The following is an 8,527-nucleotide window of genomic DNA, read 5'->3' as shown; positions in this document are numbered from 1 at the left end:
TAACATATAACTTAATGAACAAAGCTAAATCAGTAAAGCATTAGTATCATACACAAACTATGGAACCCCACTAAGACCGTCAGCCATACACATCTGTCACAAACAACATGGCTGTTTCTTTGGCTCCCTGCCCCCCCACTTCACCTACCCTAGACAGGATTTTGCTGAGGCCCAGGCAGGTCTCAAATTCTCAATTCTCTTGCCTTTCCCTCCCAAGTGCTATAATCACAGAGCAGGGTACCATATCCAGCCAGATGTTTCTTTCTAATGAATTGACCATTACATTTTTAAATTTCTGGAATGGCCAACAGACCATAGAAAGACAGTTATTTAGGCACCTGCTTGAAACCAACAGCTTCAGCAAACTGCTGGCCTTGATTCAGGGCCAAAAGCCCTGGAATCTTAAACAAAAGAAACACAGAGGGAATTTTGATGGGGATTGCATTGAATCTGTAGACTGCTTTTGGCAAAACCTGATAGAAACAACAATGCTAACCAACCAGAGCTCCCAGGGACTAAACCACTGTTGAAAGACTATACATGGACTGACCCAGGGCTCCAACTGCATATGTAGCAGAGAATAGCCTTGTTAGGGCACTAGGGAAGGGGAAGCCCTTGGTCCTGCCAAGGTTGGACCCCCAGTGCAGGGGAATATGGGGGGCAATAAGGGGGATTTATGGGTGGAATACCCATATGGGGAAAGGGGAAGTTAAGGAATGGGGGCTTATGGACAGGAAACTTGGAAGGGAAATAATGTTTGAAATGTAAGTAAAGAAATATATCTAATAAAAAATTAAAAAAAAGAAAGAAACACAGAGAGAGACTCTGCTCAGACTCTAGGTCACCTGCTATGAAAAGAAACAGGCTGTTCTAGGTCAAAGAGCCTAGAGTATGGCTTAATTCAAAGACTGGTTTATTTGCTTTTAGAATAGATTTATATTCAGAGTTTGTCCAAGTTTCGTGGGGGAATTTCACCCATGATTCAGAACTAAGGTAGAAAAAAAGTTTGCAGCACCATGCAGAGTGCATAACAGAGGTATAGTGTAAAAGTTGCAAGTAAGTGGAGGTCTGAAGCTCCAGGTAGAGAACTTAACTGATGGGTAATATAAAGATATAATATTCTAATAAGTCTTACAGGATACTCACATTCTCTCTAATGTGGGCTCCATAGGAATTTTGGGTTAAATCCTGGCTTGACAAGCTGCCTGCTTCTTACTAGCAGGTATTAATAGAAATGTGATTAAATTGTTTTTATAGTTGGAGAAAATACAGATTTTGCCCAAGTCTCATGGGAAATTCTGCCCATAATTCATAACTTGTACAGGGAAATATAGAAGTCTGTAGTACCAGGCAGAGTGCATAACATGTGTATATTATAGAAGTTATTAATGAATAGAAGTCTGATGCTCCAGGTAGAGAGCTTAACAGATAGATGCACATTTTGGCCTACAGGAGGCTCATATTCTTTCTAACATGGGCTCTGTGGGATTTTGGGTTGACTGATTAGAGAAGCCTAAAATAGACTCATATAATATTGTTTAGTTCACTTCATTTATTTTAAATGGTTTTAATTTTCAAAATGGCTCTGATTTTGAGTTTTGTGATAATATTATTTCTCTGGGAGAGAATACAAGATACAAGCTTTTCTGGTTGCCAGTTAAAGGTTACACTGATTTGGGAAAAAGGTTTTGTCTTTGAGTTTTTAGAAAAGGTGATTAGGCTCTGGGCACCCTCCAGAGCTATATGGATCAGATTTGAGAGAGGGAGACATCCTGAAGAACTAGATTCAAGAAAACAAAAGAAAAGAAAACAACAACAACAACAACAACAACAAAAACCCAAAATTTCAACCTATCCAGTCTGTTCAGTCTACACAGACTAATACAATCCATTCAGATATCTTGATGATACTAAAATTTTGTTTTCAGATTTATGTATTACAGAATGTTCAACTTTGGTGAGTCTCATCGTCAGTCATGCTGAACTGACCTGCCTGACCTCCTGATCTCAGAAACTTTCAGCTGGATCCACCTAGGACAGACATCAGAGACTACAAAACTGTTGGGTGGGTTTTTTTTTTTGGAAACCAGCTAAGCAAATAGATTTCCAATTTACTGGATTTCTGAATTCTCCCATTCTTACAGAGCTTGGCAAAAAGATATATTGCAAAACTATTAAAGACAGATGAATGCTAAGCTGCAGTTCTCTGTCATCTTTCAAAGAGTCAGTCTGTAAATATTAGCCAGTTGGTTACAGGAAATAAAAGTTCCTGTTGTTCTTCTTCTGGGGTTGCAACCCCCTTCAGTTCCTACAGTCCTTTCTCTAACTCTTCCATTAGGGACCCCGTTCTCAGTTCAAAGGTTGGCTGCCAGCATCTGCCTCTGTATATGTCTGGCTCTGGCAAGGCCTCTCAGGAGATAGCTATATCAGGCTCCTGTCAGCAAGCACTTCTTGACATCCTCAATAGTGACTGGGTTTGGTGTCTGTATATGAAATGGATTCTCAGGTGGGGCAGTTTCTCAGTGGGCTTTCGTTCAGTTTCTGCTCCACACAATGTCTTTGTATTTCCTCCTGTGAGTATTATGTTTCCCCTTCTAAGAAGGTCTGAAACATCCACACTTTGGTCTTTCTTCTCTTTGAGCTTCATGTGGTTCCTGAATTGTATCTTGGATATTCCAAGCTTTTGGGCTAATATTTACTTATCGTTGAGGGCATATCATGTGTGTTCTTTTGTGATTGGGTTACCTCACTCAGGATGATACTTTCTAGTTCCATTCATTTGCCTAAGAATTTCATGAAGTCATTGTTTTTGATAGCTGAGTAATATTCCATTGTGTAGATGTACCACATTTTCTGCATCCATTCCTCTGTTGAAGGGCATCTGGGTTCTTTCCAGCTTCTGGCTATTATAAATAAGGCTGCCATGAACATAGAGGAGTACGTATCTTTGTTATATGTTGGGGCATCTTTTGTGTATATGCCCAAGAGAGGTATAGCTGGATCCTCAGGCAGTTCAATGTTCAATTTTCTGAGGAACCTCCAGACTGATTTCCAGAATGGTTGTACCAGTCTGCAATCCCACCAACAATGGAGGAGTGATCCTCTTTCTTCTCATCCTTTTCAGCATCTGTTGTCACCTGAGTTTTTGATCTTAGCCATTCTCACTGGTGTGAGGCAGAATCTCAGGGTTGTTTTGATTTGCATTTCCCTTATGACTAAAGATGTTGAACATTTCTTTAGGTTTTTCTCAGCCATTCGGAATTCCTCAGCTGTGAATTCTTTGTTTAGCTCTGAACACATTTTTTTTTTTTCAGAGCTGGGGACCGAACCCAGGGCCTTGTGCTTGCTAGGCAAGTGCTCTACCGCTGAGCTAAATCCCCAACCCCTTTGAACCCCATTTTTTAATAGGGTTATTTGTCTCCCGGCGGTCTAACTTCTTGAGTTCTTTGTATATTTTGGATAAAAGCCCTCTGTCAGTTGTAGGATTGGTAAAGATCTTTTCCCAATCTGTTGGTTGCTGTTTTGTCCTAACCACAGTGTCCTTTGCCTTACAGAAGCTTTGCAGTTTTATGAGATCCCATTTGTCGATTCTTGATCTTAGAGCATAAGCCATTGGTGTTTTGTTCAGGAAATTTTCTCCAGTGCCCATGTGTTCGAGATGCTTCCCCACTTTTTCTTCTATTAGTTTGAGTGTGTCTGGTTTGATGTGGAGGTCCTTGATTCACTTGGACTTAAGCTTTGTACAGGGTGATTAGCATGGATCGATTTGCATTCTTCTACATGTTGACCTCCAGTTGAACCAGCACCATTTGCTGAAAATGCTATCTTTTTTCCAAATAACCCTATTAAAAAATGTGGTTCAGAGCTAAACAAAGAATTCACAGCTGAGGAATTTTTTTTTTTTTTTTATCTTTAAAAGTAAAATTATTTTATTTTCATTAACTCACAAATTAACACAAGACAAAACCAATTTAAGGAAATCACTAAAACACTTTTTGCTGTTGTCATTGTTTTGGCATAGAATTCAGTGGTTTCCATTAAACATATAACCTGATTCCATCACTGCCATGACACCTGGGGCTTCACTAGTCATCAACTGGAATGATTTTCAGACTGCGGGTTATATTTTTGTAGGTTTTTTTTAAATACACTGTGTGAATTTAGTGTATGTCTCTTTAAGTCTTGATTAGTGTTTCTAAAAGGGTGGAGTTATTTTGAATGTGACAAATGGATCAAGTTATTAAAATGAGTCAGAGTTCTATTTATCTTCCCTCCAATCTAAGCACCAGTATTTAAATAAACAATGTATATTTGTCCAAAAATTTTGCGAGCGCTTAAATTTTATTTGAAGAAAGAACTATTTCCTCAGACTCTGCTTCACACTTTACATACCTGCTACCCCAGCTTGCCTTTATATTCAAGTCTTTTAGTAAAGATTGTTTGTGGGGAGGGGGGGGAAGAGAAGAAAGGAACGCTTACTAAAGTTATTTTCTATCCTATGGAACTACTGTGTCAGTGCCTGCAAAGAAAGTAAAACATGGATGTATTTATATTCTGGGCTTAAAGAGACTGTCCGCACCTCCGCCCACTGCCCTCGGGTTACTCAGAAAGCAGTGATTCGACTTTGTGATTGTGCCTATAGTTATATAAAAGGAAAGCCTAGGCTTCACTAGGCTCTTTCTGAGGGTGTAGTGAAGTACTATTTGTTGATAATTTTCTTTTGCCTGACTTGCCAGAGATTAGCTTATTTGAAAGAAAGGATACACTTTGACAGAAGATGGATTTGCCAATTCACGGAATGAGTAGTTTAGTTTCAGCAGTGTTATGTTGGCTGAGAGGCCTTGGGCCACAAGAACATTCCCTCCTTGAAGGAGAAGAGCAAGTTTTATATCAAACTTAGTACATGAAAGAAACACATTCATAAGACCCCTTCCCCAAAGCAATAGATACAGAAATGGTTACCAGAGTAGAAGGAAAGGGTGGTGGGGTGATGGGTGGATGGTTGGAGTGACTCTCCGTTCATTGTACAGGGAACGTTAGGAATACAGTTATGAATGAGTTGTCACCTGTGCTGGTGCAGGCTTTTCAGCTTGCCTTTGAGTCATCCGTGTTCTTGCTGCAGCTCCAGTAAACACTGTGTGTTAGACTTAGGTAACATGGTTTCTTTGCTCTTGTTTTTGAGTGCTCCATCTCAGAGGAATAAATGCTTGTTCCAGTCTATTCAGAAGAAGTCACAGGACATGATGAAGTGTCCAAAATGCGTCACTTAAACATGTGTTAAGCCCAGCTGCTATGCAGCCAGCCATCAGTACATACCTTGGATGCTTTTTTGACAGTACACTCCTGCCCTGTTACTTTTCTGCACATCATCATCATCTCCGTATCTTTTCTCATTGTGGCTTCATAAAAACATGGCATAAATGCCTATTAAAAATCATTTAGCTTATACTAAACTGGTGCTCTTGAGCATAGAGACAAATACTTAAATTAGGAAGGCATTAAACATATAACCTGATTCCATCACTGTCATGACACCTGGGGCTTCACTAGTCATCCACTTTGATGATTTGCAGACTGCGGGTTATATTCTTGTAGTTTTTTTTAAATAGGGAAGCATTTCTGTCTTCAGGTTCTCACATGATATGATCATGCTGTGATGTCTGGAGCCCATTCTTTGCTTATCTGCTTTCTTCTTTAATCCCTTTGGCCTAAAACTCAAGAAGCATCTGCTGTCAGTCTGAGGAAAGGGTCCTCATCATCAATTCTAATACAGCCACATCCCCTTCTTGAGGACCTGGGGCTGAGTGGTTGGCACTGTGACTGGATATGGAAGGGAGCACTGAAACTTCAGGCTGGGAAACCTACTTTGGCTTCCCTGTACCTTGATAGTCACTGAATTTGATGTCAGGAATAAAGTGAGCATTCTGAAGAGTCTGGTGCATCCATCAGATCCTGGCAGCTCAGAAACTCTGCTCTGCTCACAGAGCCCTTAGAACTAGGTTGTGGAAAGAGTCCTCATGATAGTAGTTTTCAAAAACAGATTTGGTCCTGTCTCTTCTAAGCATTTTCTTCTATTCTTGCAGGATTTCTCAGTTTGTTTGGCCAAAGACTAAAGATCTTCCAGCTAAACTTCATTCTTGTTTCACCTCCTGATAATTGTGCTAGAATCTTCTTTCAGTCTAATAGTCAAGGGCCATCAAGCTAGCTTTACTGCCATGGCTTCTCACCCTCTCCTGTCTCTTCCGAGGAATTTCGAATGGCTGAGAAAACCTAAAAAAATGTTCAACATCTTTAGTCATAAGGGAAATGCAAATCAAAACAACCCTGAGATTTCATCTCACACCAGTGAGAATGGCTTAGATCAAAAACTCAGGTGACAGCACATGCTGGTGAGGATGTGGAGAAAAAGGATCACTCCTCTCTTGTTGGTGGGATTGCAGACTGGTACAACTGTTCTGGAAATCAGTCTGGAGGTTCCTCAGAAAATTGGACATTGAACTACCTGAGGACCCAGCTATACCTCTCTTGGGCATATACCCAAAAGATGCCCCAACATATAAAAAAGACACATGCTCCACTATGTTCATAGTAGCCTTATTTATAATAGCCAGAAGCTGGAAAGAACCCAGATGCCCTTCAACAGAGGAATGGATGCAGAAAATGTGGTACATCTACACAATGGAATATTACTCAGCTATCAAAAGCAATGACTTTATGAAATTCATAGGCAAATGGAGGGAACTGGAAAATATCATCCTGAGTGAGGTAACCCAATCACAGAAAAACACACATGGTATGCACTCATTGATAAGTGGCTATTAGCCCCAGTGCTTGAATTACCCTAGATGCACAGAACACATGAAACTCAAGAAGGATGATCAAAATGTGAATGCTTCACTCCTTCTTTAAAAGGGGAACAAGAATACCCTTGGCAGGGGATAGGGAGGCAAAGTTTAAAACAGAGGCAGAAGGAACATCCATTCAGAGCCTGCCCCACATGTGGCCTATACATATACAGCCACCCAATTAGACAAGATAGATGAAGCAAAGAAGTGCAGGCTGACAGGAACCGGATGTAGATCTCTCCTGAGGGACACAGCCAGAATACACAAATACATAGGCGAATGCCAGCAGCAAACCACTGAACTGAGAACCGGACCCCCGTTGAAGGAATCAGAGAAAGGACTGGAAGAGCTTGAAGGGGCTCGAGACCCCATATGAAAAACAATGCCAAGCAACCAGAGCTTCCAGGGACTAAGCCACTACCCAGAGATTATACATTGACTAATCCTGGACTCTAACCTCATAGGTAGCAATGAATAGCCTAGTAAGAGCACCAGTGGAAGGGGAAGCCCTTGGTCCTGCCAAGCCTGAACCCCCAGTGAACATGATTTTTGGGTGGAGGGCGGTAATGGGGGGAGGATGGGGAGGAGAACACCCATATAGAAGGGGAGGGGCAGGGGTAGGGAGAGGTTGGCCGGGAAACCGGGAAAGGGAATAACATTCGATATGCCAATAAGAAATACTCAAGTTAATAAAGAAAAAAAATAAAGAAAAAAAGGAAAAAAAATAATAGGAATTAAAAAAAAAAGAAATACCCAAGTTAATAAAGATGGAGAAAAAAAAAGTTATGGGTTGTTTAAATGGTTTATTTCTTCCTGATTTAACTTCGGTACCTTGTATCTGTCTAGGAAGTTGTTCATTTCCTCCAGATTTTCAAATTTTGTTGAATATAGGCTTTTGTAGTAGGATCTGATGATTTTTTGAATTTCCTCTGACTCTGTTGTTATGTCTCCCTTTTCATTTCTGATATTGTTAATTTGGATACAATCTGTGTCCTTTAGTTTGGGTAAGGGTTTATCTATCTTGTTGGTTTTCTCAAAGAACCAGCTTTTGAATTTCTTATTGATAGAAAATTGAGATTTGATGTTGTTACTCTCATATAGTCCTTGTGCTTATACAACGCGTTTAAGATTTCAAGACTTAGACCCAGTCCTATAATTGTTATTTTTACTGAGCCGAGCTGATTAAACATATGAGTTAAGGCCTAGATATTAAATTCATCGCTCTGAGTTTACTGTTAGGGTGTTTTTGGGATAATTTATTAGAAATACCTAAGAGTAGTTAATGGAAAACAGTCAAAATTACTTTACATAGATTGATTTTTTTCAGAACACCAGAAATCCACAAAATGTGATATTTGATGTTATTTATTCTTTTGTTGTTGAGACACATCTGCTCCTAGCAGCTCCCCTTTTGTGGATTCAAAGAAGAAATTGAGCATCTCTACCTCCAGGTGAGGTAATACATTGTGGCTAGGCAGCCACTGCGCAGAAATTGCCTATTTCATTTACAGACAAAATACTGTCCAGAAAAGAATACACAGAATAGATGACAGATAATCTCTGCCAAGTCAGAATAATCAGTTTTTAAAAATTCTGTGTTACAAAGGTCTGTCAGATCATACTGGGCCAGAAGGCTGAAGACTGATGCTCTTATATGTTGCTAACAGGGGACTGTACCAGTA

General features: G+C 40.0%; 1 non-coding gene across 1 annotated transcript; it reads right to left on the bottom strand.

Moving 5' to 3' along the window:
* Positions 1-252: 252 nt before the first annotated feature.
* On the bottom strand, positions 253-389 carry LOC116884146. Its single transcript, XR_004385862.1, has one exon. It is a non-coding gene; the product is annotated as a small nucleolar RNA SNORA2/SNORA34 family (small nucleolar RNA).
* Positions 390-8,527: the final 8,138 nt, after the last annotated feature.

Source organism: Rattus rattus, chromosome 14 (assembly GCF_011064425.1).
Source record: "Rattus rattus isolate New Zealand chromosome 14, Rrattus_CSIRO_v1, whole genome shotgun sequence".
Classification (NCBI taxonomy): Eukaryota; Metazoa; Chordata; class Mammalia; order Rodentia; family Muridae; genus Rattus; species Rattus rattus.
Note: the sequence above shows the minus strand (reverse complement) of the source record. Positions and strands in the feature narration are given on the sequence as shown.